The 16,536-nt window shown below is 46.8% G+C and overlaps 1 protein-coding gene and 1 non-coding gene across 2 annotated transcripts in view; one reads left to right on the top strand and one right to left on the bottom strand.

The window, feature by feature from the left end:
• The window catches only part of Anxa4 (annexin A4), a 39,724-nt gene extending 32,290 nt beyond the window's left edge, over window positions 1-7,434 (bottom strand). Inside the window, exon 1 of the mRNA XM_032906158.1 lies at window positions 7,394-7,434. The gene's annotated coding sequence lies outside the window, so the exon portion shown is untranslated. The remainder of the gene's footprint in view (window positions 1-7,393) is intronic.
• Window positions 7,435-16,174: 8,740 nt separating this feature from the next.
• Window positions 16,175-16,311, top strand: LOC116904684. Its single transcript, XR_004388382.1, has one exon. It is a non-coding gene; the product is annotated as a small nucleolar RNA SNORA2/SNORA34 family (small nucleolar RNA).
• The last annotated feature ends 225 nt before the right edge of the window (window positions 16,312-16,536 follow it).

Genomic DNA, 16,536 nt, shown 5'->3' with positions numbered 1-16,536 from the left:
GGAGAGCTGCCTCATTGCTCTGGCTCCCTTCCATTCAGTGATGGACTGCTCTCAAGTTGTGGGCCAGAACGATCACACCTCCGTAGGCATCTTCCCACCCACAGAGGGTCCTGCCTTCCCAAGCTTCTGTACAAAGTCTCCTTGCCCAGTGGTGCTCAGTGTGTACCACAGACTGCTTTCTCAGCTTCCTGCAGGCCTCAAACTGTTCTCTCTGTGGGCCTGCCTAGGATTCCCTATATGTACAATGACTCAGAATTATGTTGGGGTTTTAAAGACTTCGCTCTCACAATGAGGGTAAAATAACGAGCCATCGGGCCTCGGCTTTTACTCTGAAATACTGCAAACACATTTCCAGGGGAGTCAAATGACCTCAAAGGCATCAGGACTGTCCCAGATGAAAAGTGACAATGGGAGGTGACCAATCCTTTCAGAATTGCCTGAAACCCCAAGGGATGTACAGAGCCATGTGTGGGAGTGGCTTCCACTTCCTAACCATGTGCAAATGTCATGAGTATAAAGGGTTTGGCGCAGGAGAGCTCTGAAGGGACAGGTTAGGCCAGGTGTGGTAGTGCACACTTGTAATCCCAGCACTCAGGTGGGTGAGTGGAAGGATCTCCACGGGTCGGCTGGGCCACTGAGACCATGTCTTAAAAAGAAAACGTACTGTTTTAGAGCAACTGGGAGAAAGTCAGGAACATTGATATGAGACGGACGCAAACCACAGTGTCAGCACGGAAAGTCAGCTGTCAGCGAGTCTCTGCTCCGTGGAAGATTACATACATCCTCAGAAATAATTCACGGCGGATTCACAAGGAAACACTGGGACACCAAGAACATCTCCTCATTTCCCAGGTGTCCTCTAGAAGGGTTGATGTGCACGACCCCACTAGCGGCCATACCATGTCCCCATCAGTGCACAGTGTCACTGCACTGAGCGGAATGATGACTCTGCACTTATCACGTCCCTTCCGTAGACTGCACACATGCGGAAGGAGCAAGGGCAGCTGGTGGAAGACTGTTTTGGTGAGTTCGAAGCCAGCCTGGTCTACACAGGGAAACCCTGTCCAAAAAACTCAAAACAAAGCAACATCAATACTGCAGCCTGAGGCTCCCTCCTCCGGGAAACAGGCGAAATCGATTTCCCGCCCGAGCATTAGACTAGTCAAATCAGCCAACATCAAAACACTGAGATGCAAACTCATCCCGGCCACACCAGCCAGCCTGAGCAGGTCGGCGGGAAGGGGTGGGCAGATTGAAGAGAAACTCCATTCACACACAAGCTCCTCTCATGGTCTGCAGATTCTCTGGGGGACCCTTCCTGTCCCAAGAAAGGTGGATCCAGAAGCCAAGGGGCTAGAATGTCCCTAGCATGGACATGAATGTTAGCTCCATTAACTAATTCCAAGGCTGACATGACAAACCACCTCTGGATTAGTGTAGAACAGCCTCTCTTTCTGTCCCTGTCTGTCTGTCTGCCTGTCTGTCTGTCTGTCTGTCTCTGTCTCTGTCTCTCTCTGTGTGTGTGTGTGTGTGTGTGTGAGTGTGTGTGTATGTGTGTGTGAGTGTGTGTGTGTGTGTGTGTGTATGCACATCCCTGAGGGGCTGAACTTCTGGTGAACACAGTATGTCTGTGCAGGAACCTCTGCTGTCCATGAGACCCCAACTTAACCCTGGGACCTCCACTCAGATTCAAGACACTGACCCACACCCCAGGACAGGCCACCTGAGTCTTTTTGGAGCCCAGACTTTTTGCACTGTGTTCTAACTCTGGAATATTCTCGAGTCTCTGAGGTCACATGTGAGTGACTCACTCTTTGCTGGAACACAGTTTCATTTTACATCCAGCAAGGACAGATTTAACTTTAACTTCTGGTCCTCAGGGTTAGTGGAGGGTGTGGGTGGGTCACACCCAAGCAGGAAGGCTTTCAAAACTGCCAATGACTTAGAAAGCAACAGTGACTGTCTACTCTTTTATTGGAACTTATGTCTTTCATGAGGCAGGTTTTGTTGGAGTGATGAGGTTTGGGTTAGGGACACAGGCATTTCCAAACCTTTAATCAAAAGCAGAACATGCACGTTATGCGAATGTGAATTTAAAAACACCGGCATTGAGTGAAACCTACAGGAGGTCATTGTTCTGTCTCAGGTGGCCCCTCAGTGTTAAGTGCCCACAGATGCAAATGCAGTCCTAGGTGCTGATTCCACTCCAGCAGACAGAGACTTTAACAAACAGAAAAACTTGGATAAGGAGATGGTTCAGTGGACAGAGTTGCCATGCAAACCTGAGGACTGGAGTCCAGATCCCCAGAACCCACACAGAAGTCCTGTAGGCAGAGACAGGGGATTCCCAGGGCAAGCTGGCTAGCCAGACCACTAGGAATGAGAGAGAGAGGAGAGAGAGAGAGAGAGAGAATCGAGAGAGAGAGAGAGAGAGAGAGAGAGAGAGAGAGAGAGAGAGAGAGAGAGAGAGAGAGAGAGAGACAGAGAGATGCTGCCTCAATAAACACAGTGGAGAGTAATTGAGGAAAGCCACACACAATATTTTTCTAAAATTTACACACTTACTTATAGCACCATGGGAAACATTGCAATATCAATCCACAACTGCCAAGACATATTTCACATACAGGTTACACTTAACTTTGGCTAACAGACCGAGAAGCCATTATTTTAGATATGACTTTAAAACATCCAGCCCCATCTCTCTTCTCTTCACATTTCTGTCACGATTTGGACTGTCTCTGTTACCTAAGCAGCAGAGGGAACACTTGGGAACACTGACCACATGGCCTTTCTATCTGAACTCATGTTCCTGACAGCCTGGGGAGTCACCTCATCTTCTTCATCTCTTAAGACAAAAATTGAGGCTTGGTGACACCGTGTAACCTCAGGTCAACAGTCTTCTCATGGCCAGACTCGGATGAAACCCTCACTTTATCCTGTTTGGTCTGTTTGCTAGTTTCTTGTTTTTTATTTGTTTTAATGAATGGGAGGGGGGTGTCTCACTTTGGAGCTCAGGCATGCACAGAATTCGCTACAGAGTCCACCCGGACCTCAAACTCTGAGCAATTCTGCCTCAGCCTTCTAAGGGCTGGGATTTCAGGCATGAGCCTCCGAGCCCAGCTTCCTCTGTCCTGTCTGAAATCGATCGGACTGCCACAGTAACAAAAGCTGACTGAGATAAGTCCTATGTTATATTAAGAAGCAAAGTTAAAAATCTGTATTTGGTCAAAGCAAAAAGAGTCAACATGGCCTAGGTGTTTGCCAGAAAAACTGGTTGGTCCCTGCATGTTAGCTCAATCCTTACCTTGTTAAATGCCTTGCCTCAGTTTCCCCAGACATGTTTCAGGACACAGAGGGGGTTATTATAACAGAATCTATAAATGTAGCTAGTGGTATTCTCAGGCCTGCCTTTACCATCACAATGCTTCAGACTCTTTCTTTCCCCCTTCCACCCTTTCTCTTAACAGCTCTTAGCAGGGCCTATGGCCTGGAGACCTTTGGGATTCTCATTGGCTGCACCATTTTGGTGGTGGTATTGGTGAGATTTCTAGAAACTTGTTTTGCCTGGGTGGTGGTAGCACATGCCCCTCTAACCCCATTATAGAGACAGATGTATCTATGTGAGTCTGAGGCTAGCCTGGTCTACAGAGGGAGTTCTAGGACAGCCAGGGCTACACGGAGAAACCCTCTCTCAAGGAAACAAACAAAAAAGTGTTCTACCTTTTAACTTGCAGAGAAAGCCGATTCTCCCGTCTCCAGACAGTGGCAAGAAAAACACTTGGAAGGTTCACTTCCAAGACAGACTGGAGTCCCGCTGAGGTGTTCTGTGTCCGCAGTCACTCCGTCAATGTTCTCTGAATGAACATCTGCTCTGTGCACACTTGAACTTCTACCTCTACGCTCTTCAGAATAGTGCATTATCACGCATTCCTTATCTGTTCAAGATATATCTATCACTAAAGCAAAAATCCTGAAGGCCATTGAAAGTTACCTCACTACACTTCCTGGTGAGGACTCTCCAACCTTCTCCAGTGTCACCTCCCACCTTCCAGCTGTCCCACAGTAACAAGCTTACTCCTCCACATGTCCTTTCGAGCAAAAGAGAGCTTATTTATAAATGAATATTGACCATTGAGTTGCATTATATGAGATATTTTATCAAGACCATGTCAATTGTCCCTTGTATCCAGAGACGTAGGTGTGATCATTTACATCGTAGAGAAATTAAGCATGAAGTTCCAGGTCATTTGCATGGGTGGGACAATGTCTTCATTCAGATCCCATGTTCTCTGTGTCATACCATGTCAATACATGAGTGTGCATGCATTTAAACTAAGTCTAAAGGCAGATTCCAATTCTAGAAGCTTTCAAAATAATAATGGCATATAAACTTTAAATTGTTAGGGCTGGAGAGATGGCTGAGCAGCTAAGAGATAGTATTGACCTTGCAGAAGACCCAAAGTTGGTTCCCAGCACCCATGTCAGGAGGTTTACAACAGCCTGTAACTCCAGTGCCAGGGACTCTGACACCTAAGGCCTCCATAGGCATCTGTAGTCATCTGCTTCCACCGGTACAACATGCACACACATAATTAAATTTTATAAAAATGAATCTATTTTTAAAACCAAAAGCTCTAAATTGACACTCCCTTACTATATCAAATGCTTCTTGGTTTTTTTGTCTGTTTTTGTTGTTTGTTTTTCTTTAGCAAATTGGATGCAAAAGCTAAAACAACTAGAAAAATATTCTTCCCAGATGAAGTGGCTGAGACTGGGGCATACTTAATATGGCAAAAGGCTGGCTGCCAGTCAACAGCAAGAGCTGGTGCCGTGCACATCCAGAGCCACATCTCCGACTGCCACAGTCCTGGTCAGGCTCAGCTATCCAGCCTTCGGGATGCCGCCCACTGGTGCTGACTCATGGCCTTCTCCACATGAGGTCTTAGGATCCCAGCAGGCACATTCTGTGCCCACCTTAGAACAGAGCAGGGCCTAGCATCCTGCGCATGCAAGTGGGAGGTCAGGGCTGAGCCAACCATAATCCGTAAGCACTGGACACAGTATCCACACCCATAGTACTCAGGAGACTGATGCAGGAGGATGGAAAGTTTGATGCAGCTGAGTTATATAACAAGATCTGAGCTCTCTCTCTCTTTCACACACACACACACACACACACACACACACGTACACACTCTCACACACACACACTCTCACACACACACATACACTCACACACACACACTCTCACACACACATACACTCTTACACACACATACTCGCTCTCACACACACACATGCATCTCTCTCACATACACACATATTCTCTCTCACACACACTCTCACACACACATACATTCTCTCTCTCTTACACACACATACACATGCATCTCTCTCTCACACACACACACACACACACTCTCTCACACACACTCTCTCTCACACACACACACTCTCTCTCACACACACTCTCTCACACACACACACACTCTCTCTCTCTCTCTCACACACACACACACACACACACACTTCTCTCTCTCATGCACACACACTCGCATGAGCATACACACTCACACAGGCATCCCAGAAGTGTTGGCAGCTCCAGCATTTCACTGGAGAATGATGCCATCAGTTAGTCTGAATCCAGACTCTGTGGGGTTAGACGCAGTGATTCCACTGGGTGTTTGCCCCATGTCTGCAGTTTGAAGAGTACCTGGCAGACACCAGCAGGAGACTGAGGAGCACCAGAAATAGCTCTTCTGGGTTTTGCTATGAACAGGAAGCACTAGGAGCTTTCGTGCAAAGCTTCTGACAGGGCAGACAAGAAAATGATACACATTTCAAGCTCAGACAGTGGTTACTTTATGCTATCACAGCTGTACCCTCCAGGCTTGAAACACAGTTCTTCTATGGTTCAGTTAGAACTAACTGGGTTTCCTTATTTCAGATCAAACTGCCAAGCACACTGCAGCTGAGGTAATAATGAGAACACCCAAAGGAGACAGGAATACAGGACTGGAGAGAAAGCTCAACATTTAAGAGCATTTGCTCTTACAAAGGACCCGGCTTCTATTCCCAGCACCCACATGGTGGTTCACGACCACCTTTAACTCCAGTTCTGGGAGATCCAACACCTTTTTCTGTTCTCTGTGGCCAATGCATGCACTCGGTGCCCATCCATACATGCTGGTAAAAAACATTCATGCACATGAAATACAAGTAAATACATCTTTGTTGTCGTTTTGAGACATGGTCTCACTGTGTACCCCTGGCTGTCCTGGAACTCTATGCAGACCAGGCTAGCCTCCAACTCACAGATATCCTCCTGTCTCTCCTTCCTGAATGCTGGGATCAAAGGCCTGTGCCACCATACCCAGCTAATAAATCTTTTAAAAAGAGAAAAGAGGAGTAGAAACGGGGGTGGGTGGGTTCCAGAGAAATTAACTTCCTGCCAGGGTTGGATTATTGAGGTACAGAAAACTTTAGGGAGCATCCAACCCTGATTTACGGGTAGTAGACAGCTTCCCCCACTGCAAATGATGTCAGAGTGCCCCACAGTAGCTCTGTGCTGACTCATTGTGGGCAGCATAGGCGGACCCTTCAACCAGAGAGTCTGTGCTGTCCTTTTGTTGAGAAGCCCAGATCTGAGGGCAGAGAGGGAAGCCATCTAAACCTTTAATTTAAAAATTTCCCATCGTAGTCACTCAGAACAGAATTCTCTTTAAAGCTCATCTCATCTTCCCTCCAAAATAAAGTGGTGGAGTCCTCTGAACCATTTATTCTTATGATCTTTATAGACATACTTCCTACTTATGGACCAAGGTATGGTCTCTCATGTTTCAGTTTCCTCATGGGCTACATAGAATCAATACTAAGAATTAGTGACACGTAGAGCAATCAAACTATGACCCCAAATCTTTATAATGGTGAACCCAGTGTGAACCAGACAACATTTATCTATTCTATCTATTACTATTTGTTCTAGAACAATCTGGTCCCAGGATTGTTCAGAGTGAAATTCACTGGGCGCTTAGTGGTAGAAGAGGCTTTTTGCCAGCAGCAAGGCCAGGTGGCTCTTTTATCAGAAAGGCATAGGACAAAAATGACTCCACCCAACCCAGAAACTGCCTACTTTACCTCAAGCAAATATCAGAGACAGGAAGTCCTGGCACCAGAGTCTACTAGTAGTAAAGTCCCCATCATCACCTTAATGCTTTTTCTTTGTTTGTAAGCTAGGAAGCCATGTTGAAAGGAGAGGTTGGAGACCAACCAGAGCTACTCAGGGACAATCATGATTAGATGCAAGATGGCTGCTGTCAGCCAAGGTAAACCTGCAGGTCATTCTCTCACATAGACTTCCCCGATACAAGTCTATAGTCAAGTACTCAACAGCTTCCCTGATGAAGATGGGGCTGCGAACTTAACGATGAGACGAGTTCTGTGGATAAGGATGACTGGGAAAAGGATGTAAATATAGATACTTAGACACGGTAACTAATTCGTCTTATGTGTATTTTACCTCAGCTTTTGGGCATGTGCACATACATGTTCTTTTGGGTGCATGTATGTATGTAGGCATGTGTATACATATGAGTGTGGAGGCTGAAGGTCGACTTTAGAGATCATTCCTTCTTAAGCATCTTGTCTTTTGAGACAGCATCTCTCACTGGCCTGGAGCTTGCCAAGTAGACTGTCCTGTTGCCGCCAAGTATGCACCACCACGTCCAGCTGGTCTGCCTGGACTCAGAGGACCCAACTTGGGTTCCAGTCACGCTATCCCTCCATATCTTTAAAATGTGTTATTTTAAAAATCCTTTATAAAAATCCCTAATCATGTGTGATCTGTGCATTTTCTGGTATGCGTATCATACCTCAATAAAATAGCATCCCTTTTACAGCCGAAGACATGGCCTTAAGCTAGCAATCGCCTCTGGGACTCCATTGTTCTTGCCTTCCACTTATCAACACCCACTCCAAAGAAAACTGACTCAGTGAAATCCAAAAAGCCCATATGGCTTTCCCACAGCATCATGGGTAAAGTCGTGTCTCCTCAGTGTAACAGTCACTTAACGGGAGACTGTCAACAACGAGACTCTTTCATTGGGTTACGTCATGTTTCCTGATCAATTTGGGATGATTTTGGAATCAAAATCCCCAAAGACATGTGGCAGGTCCTTGAATCCCACGGTCCTCCTTCAGGAAGATGTAAATACAGTGTACTAGGCATGTGAGGGTCTCGTGCAGAAACACATCTGCACCGGTCCCTAGTTCTTGTCTGTCACCGGGTACTCTCACAATTTATCCACACATGCACCAATCTGGTCATTCCTCACGGATGACAAACCCCAGGCTACCGTGTGCTAAGACCAAGATTCCAAAGCTTACTTGGTGTCTCCTCTCAGCCTAGCAATCGTAAGTCTTAGGCTCAAAACAAGGGAACCTCATCAGAGAAAAGTGGGTGCCTGCTCTCTCTCTCTCTCTCTCTTTTTTTTTTTTTTTTAAGATAGTGTCTCTCTGCATAGTCTGGCTGTCCTAGAACTCACTATGTAGACCAGGATAACCTCAAACTCACAGAGCTCCACCTGCCTCTGCCTCCTGAGCACTAGGACTAAAGCCTGTGTCACCATGCCTGGCTTGGACACCTGACTCATTCATGCTCTTCCCCCAAGAGATTAAAATCATCCCATCTTTCATCACAAAATCCTGGTGATTCAGGAATAAAACAGTTTGAATGCAAGTAAGAGAGTGGGGAGCAGGAGGTATGGAGAAAGGAGGACCCCGTGCACTCGGGGTACAGATGTCAGTCGGCTCATCAGTCATGAGAAGTGACCTGGAGGTTCCTCGGAAATGCTACAACCAGGGCTGTTGAGATCACGAAGCTGGTCAAGACCCTTGCTGCCAAGCCAGGTGACAGGAGTCGAAGCCTTAGAATCTGCACGGTGGAGACAGAGAACCGACATGCTAAGCTTGTCCTCTGACCTTCACACGCAATGCGGCATGTACCCCTCCTCCCCAAAAAAAATCCAAGAAAATGTAACAAACAATTTTTAAAGTTAAAACTGGAGCTGAGAGAGAGAGAGAGAGAGAGAGAGAGAGAGAGAGAGAGAGAGAGAGAGAGAGATCAGTAATTAAGAGCATTTGCTGCTTTTGCAGAGGCCTGGGTTCGGTCCCCAACACCGACGCAGTGGTTCACACCTGTCCTTGACTCCAATTCTGGAGGATCTGACTCCCTTTCTGGTCTGCCATGGTGCAAGGCATACACTTAGTACACAGACACACATGCCGGCAAAGCACGCATAAATGTAAATCAAAAATAAATTTTTAAAAAGCCTAGGACTGGCAGAGTGGTCCTGGGGTAGAGCCCTTGCCCACCTGTGTGACGCTCAGGCCATTCCTAAGACCACCCCACCAAACAATACAACTGAACTGAACCCAACAGCGGCACCACTCACAGCAGCGGGCTACACAGTCAACCTAAGTGTCCATCGGCAGGTGAAGGACAAAGAGAAAGTGGTAAATCTACACCCGGGATGCTTTTCGCCTTTAAAGGCAATGTGGTCCTTTGGCAACAAATCAGAGAAAGGAGCATTGTGCTGAGTGAAATAAGCCAGCAGGAGAAGCCCCACAGTGCTGTGGACTGCAAACCAAGGTAACTCAAACTCAGGGAAGGCACCCGGCCGGGGGCTTGCACCTGTCATCTTCCAGCGTCCAGGAAGTGGCAGCAGGAGGGTTGAGAGTTTGAGGGGGGACAATGATGGTTAGTGGAGCTGGGAGTCTTGGAAGGAGAGTTGATGGCCAAAAGGCTCCAGTACGTCTCTGAAGGTAGGAGTCACTGTACGATGGTGAGTGGGACAAAACACATCTCCTGCTTCAAATTCACTGAGAAGTCTTAAACATTGTCACCGCAAAGAAAAGTAAGAGGCCTGGGTGATGGATACGCCAAGTGTCTCGACTTAATTACTTACTACATATTCATAAAGTATAGTATCACTTTGCACCCCAGATACATGCAATCATATTTATCTGTTTTCTTTCTTCCTTCTTTCCTTCCTTCCTTCCTTCCTCTCTCTCTCTCTTTCTTTCTTTCTTTCTTTCTTTCTTTCTTTCTTTCTGGAGGGGGTGGTGTTAGTTGTTGCTGTTGTTGTTTGGTTTTGCTAGGTTTAGTTTTTCAAGAAAGGATTTCTTTTGTGTATAATCCTGGCTGTCCTAAAACTCTGTAGATCAGGCTGGCCACAAACTCACAGAAATCATTTGCCTTGCAATCCCAAGAGCTGGGACTAAAGGCCTGTGCCCCCCCACACACCCAGCCTATATTCAGCTTTTAAAGTTGTTCTTTAAAACCATGCATGGTGGCTCAAGCCTCTAATTTCAGTGCTTCATCCTTAGAAAAAGGCATGGCAGTGAGTCTGTAACCCCAGTTCTCCAGGGATGGAGGCAGGAGAATTCCTACAGCTCACTGACCAGTCAGTCTAGCCCAATCAGTGAGGTCCAGGCTCAGTGAGACGGACGGTCTGAGAAACAAAGTGAGGCAGAGAAAGGACACCTCAAGCCCATCTCTGCCCATGGGCTTAGGCACACAGCGGGAGGGAAGGGGTTCTGCCTAGGCAGACTTTCTGCCTTCCTTCTGAGCTCCTCTTGATCCAGAGTGGGATACAGGTGTCATGTGGCCTTGTCCTTCTGGCCACAAGAAAAGCAGCCTAGCTCTCTCCACAGATTGAGGCAAAAAGTGAGCACAGAGAAATCTCTCTGAGGCCTCAGCTCTGCCAGCTGTGTGGGCAGCACCTCCGTCTGCCACACCCTCGCTGGGCCAGAGTAGGGCACCGCTCCCAAATCTTTCCAGAATTAAAGCTGACTCTGGCAAAAAAGGCACAGAAACAGAACTGTTCAAGCTTCCACTGCGGCTTTCTGATTCATGGAGGGAACTTTGCTTTTCTGGTGAAGCCTCTCCCAGATTCGTAATTGAATCCTCTGTAAGGTGGGGGTAAGGGGGTGGGGTGGGGATGGGGGTGGGGAACTGGAAAGAGCAGGACTGACCCGAGGTGGGGTCAAGCTGAGAGGGACTGAAAGCAGATTGGAAGGTGGAAGTGGAAAAGGAGGAGGAGGAGGACGGCTGACATTAGTCACTGGCCCTGCTCCTACCTCCCAAACCTGACAGGGCATTGTGATTGTAAACTTAAAGTCAGAACAGACTTGCTCATTCCCAGGACCCACATGGTGAATGGTGAGAACCGAATCCAGCAAGTTGGCCTATGATCTCTACATGCGTGCCATGAGGTACACACACACACACACACACACACACACACACACACACACACACACACTGGGGGTGGGGCAGGGGAGATAGTGGCTGTTGCCCATCAAATCATTCCTAGCACTCAGGAGACTGAAGCAGGAGGATTGTATGTTTGAGGACTATATCGCATGACCTTGTCAATAAACGTTTTTAACTGGTGGAAACTGGGAATTAGAGTAGCTCCCTTGAAAACAGCTGTCCCCTGCTAGGATGCCTTTGGGCTCCCTACTGACTTGACTGATAGTCTCCTCCCCTTGCACTGGGCTCCTTGTAGCCATGAACCACACATGACAACTGATGCATACGGATGGCATACTGAGCAACTGGTGCTGTGACTACAGCTACAGGTTTGTTCTGTTTTTATTAACTGGTTTAATTCTTATCTTATGTGCATTGGTGTGAGGGTCCTTGCTGTCAGATCCCCTGGAACTGGAATTACAGGCAGTTGTGAGCTGCCATGTAGGTGCTGGGAATTGAACCCAGGTCCTCTGGAAGAGCAGCCAGGGCTCTTAACTTCTGAGCCATCTCCCCAGCCTGCTCATTCTGAGCTGACTTTACTCTTAAAATGCCTTAGTTTCCCCATATGCATTAACTTTGAATTTTAAAATGCCCTAACTTCCTGCTCCTGCAGGGCTGAAGTTCACGTTGACTACTGAGCACAGTGCACCTGCCAGGCAGGGCGTGTCCCTTCTAGTATCCCTGAGCAACCAAGTGGCACCAGCAGCTTTGTTCACTTTGGATATTTTTCTAGGCACTGAGCAATATTTTAATGTTTTCATTTGAATATAGTTCACAGAAAGCACAAGGTACTCATTTTGCGATTTGCATGTGCCATATATACATATACACACATATATACATACATATATGCATACATATATGCATACATATATACACATATATACATACACACACACACATATATACATATATATACATACATACATATATATATATATATATATATATATATATATATATATATATATATAGAGAGAGAGAGAGAGAGAGAGGAGGGAGGAGATCATGGATCCTGGGAATAAAGGCATGTGCCACCACCACCTTGCCTCGCTGATGTTTAAGAACTTTAAACGGAAGCTTGCACCCCATGTAGAAATGGCAGGTAGCAGGATCTCTTCTTTTCACTCTGTGTGTGTGTGTGTGTGTGTGTGTGTGTGTGTGTGTGTGTTATGTGTGTGCCTGTGATGTGTGTGTGCATGTGTGTGTGTGTGTTATGTATGTGTGTGTGCCTGTGCATGCATGCATGTGTGTGTGCATGTGTGTGATGTGTGTGTTTAGTGTGAGTGTGTGTGTGCACCTGTGCATGTGCATGCATGTGTGTGTGTTGTGTGTGTGTGTGTGTGTGTGTGTGTGTGTGTGTGAGTGTGTGCGTGTGTGTGTGAAGGCCATTCTCAATCTCTTCTCCGTCTCCCATCTTGCTGAACTTGCTGTTCAGACTGACTGGCCAGGAAGACCTCCGAACCCTCCTCTCTGTAGCACAAACATTCTAAGTACTCGTGGTTCTAAGTACCTCTGGCTCTTACGTGGGTGGTGTGGATTCAAACTCAGGTCATTACATTTACACAGCAAGCATTTTACCCCCTGAGCCAACTTTCCAGCCCCTCTTTACAGTGCCTTTACAATTCACTACAGGACATTCAACCTTGCAAATGTAGCTCATGGCACAACTCTAGACAGGGCTCACCGTTTTCCATAACTGTGACTTGAGCAGGGCTGACTGAAAGATTGTTACAGTCAGACCTTGTTCTCCAAACCATATATGCACGGTCACTAGCCTTGTGATCCTCACCAAAGCCCTGCGTGTTTTCTTAGTGCCTTCATTCTGCCACTCACTGTTAGAAGGGAGGGAGGGAGAGGGAGGGAGGGAGGGAGAGGGGAAGGGGGAGGGGAGGAAGAGAGAGGGAGAGAGGGAGGGAAGGGGGAGAGGAAGGATGGGAGGATAACACACATCGGGAGAGCTTGTCCTTGGAAACTCTACACCTGAAAGAAACACTTGGAACACTGGGCCACCCTCAGGATTTGACAGAGCTCACTCCCATTCCACCGGCTGTCTTACGCCGTCTGTTTACTCATGGCAGCCCTTACTGAGCCCTCCAGTGCCGGATACCAAGACACTGAACTGAATCTGCCTTCGGAGCAGGCTGGTTGCTCTCCTTGGAGGGGATGAGTTTTAAAATCAGTTGACTGCTAGGTGGGCACAGAGGCCAGTGTCCTGAAGATGGCAGAGCGGAGAGCTGAGCCAAGGATGTATCATCCTTGGATGTATGTTTAATCGTGTGCATGTATATTACGGATGCATGTTTTAGGAGGACGAGGGAGAGGAAGGTAGGAGCTGATCCCTGCTAAGTGTTAAGTAGCTGCCATTTGTCCCAGGGCAGTGGGGTATCTGCAGGAAATTTTGGGGTAGGTTGAGGGTGACAGTGACAAACCAAACAGCTTTCTAATCACTGTCACATTGACCCAGGTTAGGAAAGGGCTGGGGTGGCTTGGATGAGAGGTACTAAGGGCTGAGTGAGGATGTAGCAGAGAGAGTAGTTTTGAGAAATAGTAGAGAGCCAGGCCAGATGGAGGTCTATCCTAGTTTGGTAGAAAGGGTAACAGAATCAGGCATGGCACGTGGTTTTTTGCCTGGACATCTGACTGTGGCTTCTCACCCATGCATCCTTAGATACACTGAGTTATAGGTGACATGAGGATACTTGACTAGACATCCTGTATCCAGAGCTGAGAAGACTGGAGCTGAGGCTCAGTGCTGGGTTAATTTCTCAGCACGTTAAGAGGTCCTGGTCCAACCTCCAGCACCATAAAAAAATTAACAAAATCGCAAAACCTTCAGTAAATGCAGGTGACCAACTTAAATGCTAACTCTGAAAAAGACATTCAAATAGCCAAGCATACTTGGAGGGAAGGCTTATGAGCATCACCAGCCATCAGAGGAGATTACATCAAAACCACAGAGATGTCACCTAACCCCAGAACAGGTTGCTACTGTCCAAATGACTCAGGGCAGCCAGTGCAAGCAACATGTGGCAACAGGGTCCCTGGACGGTGTTGGTTGGGGATGCAAACCACTATGGAAAACAGCATGGAAGCTCCTCAGGGAATTCAAAACAGAACTCTGTCTGACCCTCCACACCCACTCCAGGGTCTAACTCAGAGGAAGCGAAATCAGTGTGTGAAAGAGACGCCTACTCTCCCAGGTTCACTGCAGCTCTCTTCACACTGTGGAGAAGTGAACCAACTCAAGCACGAATCAACTGATGGATGGACAGAAAAAAAAAAAAAAACCAACACACACACACACACACACACACACACACACACATAGTGTGTACCATAAGTCACAAAGAGAATGAAAACCTTGTCACTCACAGCTACTTGGATGGAAATGGAGCCACTGAACACACACAGCCATAGAAAGACAAGCACCGCGCTACCTCACTCGTGGGGAATATAAAATTTACAGAAATGGAGAGCAGAATAGGGGTTAGCGTTGGCAAAGGAAAGGAGGGAGTGGGAGGGATGGATCAGTAGAACTGGTTATAGTTACACAGAATGAGAAGTTCTGGTGTGGATGGTATAACAGGGTGACCACAGATGTTAATAATACATGGTACGTTTCCAAAAGCTAGAAGAGGGTTGGTGTGCAGCTCAGTCGGTAGGATGCTTGCCTGGCATGCACAAGGCCCTGCGTCCAACGCCCACCACTGCTTGCCAATAAAACCAGATGTGGTAGCACATGGCTGTAACCCTACACCAGGGAAGTAAGCACAGGAAGGTCAGCAGTCAAGGTCATCCTTGGCTATACAGTTTAGGGGCAACCTGGGCTACAGGAGACCCTGTCTCAAAAGAAAAAAAAATCCAAGTCTGAGTGGAAGTCACTGAAAAAAATAAAAAAATCTTCAAATACATACACTAAAATTTCCTCTTGGCCCAGGAGATGGCAGCTTAGTGAACGGCAAGTTCCAAGCAGCCTCTATGTTACCGGACACAGCGAACTAGGCACTTGTAGGATTTATTTCTGTTAAGTAATCTAATACCTACTTGTGTCAACACACATCTATAGGCCTTAGAACAACACAACATTCTGAAAGAAGACTGGAAGGAGACTTCCAGTGGTGAGATTAGCAACAAATCCTTTGAGGCCAACAGTTCCTGCTTGGATTTCCTGTTCTCCACATGGCCAGGGAGATTTTCTGTAGTCATCTTTTGCTTCTGGTTTTGTTTTGTTTTTTGTTTTTTAAATCCTCTGGAGTTAGCCAAGAAATAGATACTTTAGTTTTTAAAACCCATGTAATCCCAAAGGGCTTACCGAATTGTATTCTTTCCTCTGGTTTGGTGCCAACTAACCTTTTGGTTTTTTTCACAGATGGGAAGTTTTCCAGGCATGGTGATATATACTTTTAACCCCACCACTCACTCTGTCCTTTACAGACAGCCACACAAGTAAGCAGCTCTGGTTTTCTGCTCCTAAAGCAAGCCTGCATTGTTCGCACACAGCTCTACACACACTACACACACACACACACACACACACACACACACACACACACACACACACACAGAGCAAATCTAAGAAAAACTCCTAGAATTGAAATTGCTAGAATGCCTTCTAATAAAAATCTGACAAATGCTACCAATTTTCTGAGTAACCCTTCATGTGGCCCTCAGCGCTCTCCAGACACCCTTGCCTGGGCCCCAGAGGGTGTTTGGAAACCTCTTGAAACTGTAGAGAATGTTGAGTATGTGTTCACTTTCTCAAGAAAGAACCAGTTTCTTGGGTCACATTCTAGGTGGTGGTGGTGGTGGTGGTGGTGGTGGCGGCGGCAGGTATGAAGAATGAGAACCACAGATTTGGCCCTGAATCAAGGCCAGCAGTTTGCTGAAGCTGTTAGTTTCAAGCAGGTTCCTAAATAAATGTCTTTCTATGGTCTGTTGGCCATTTCAGAAATTTAAAAATGCAATGGTCAATTCATTAGAAAGAAACATCTGGCTGGATATGGTACCCAGCTCTGTGATTATAGCACTTGGGAGGGTAAGGCAAGAGAATTGGGAATTTGGGGGTTGGGGATTTAGCTCAGTGGTAGAGTGCTTGCCTAGCAAGCGCAAGGCCCTGGGTTCGGTCCCCAGCTCTGGAAAAAAAAGAAAAGAAAAAAAAAAAAAAAGAGAGAGAGAGAGAGAGAATTGGGAATTTGAAACCTGCCTGGGCCTCAGCA

This window comes from Rattus rattus, chromosome 6, assembly GCF_011064425.1.
Source record: "Rattus rattus isolate New Zealand chromosome 6, Rrattus_CSIRO_v1, whole genome shotgun sequence".
Classification (NCBI taxonomy): Eukaryota; Metazoa; Chordata; class Mammalia; order Rodentia; family Muridae; genus Rattus; species Rattus rattus.
Note: the sequence above shows the minus strand (reverse complement) of the source record. Positions and strands in the feature narration are given on the sequence as shown.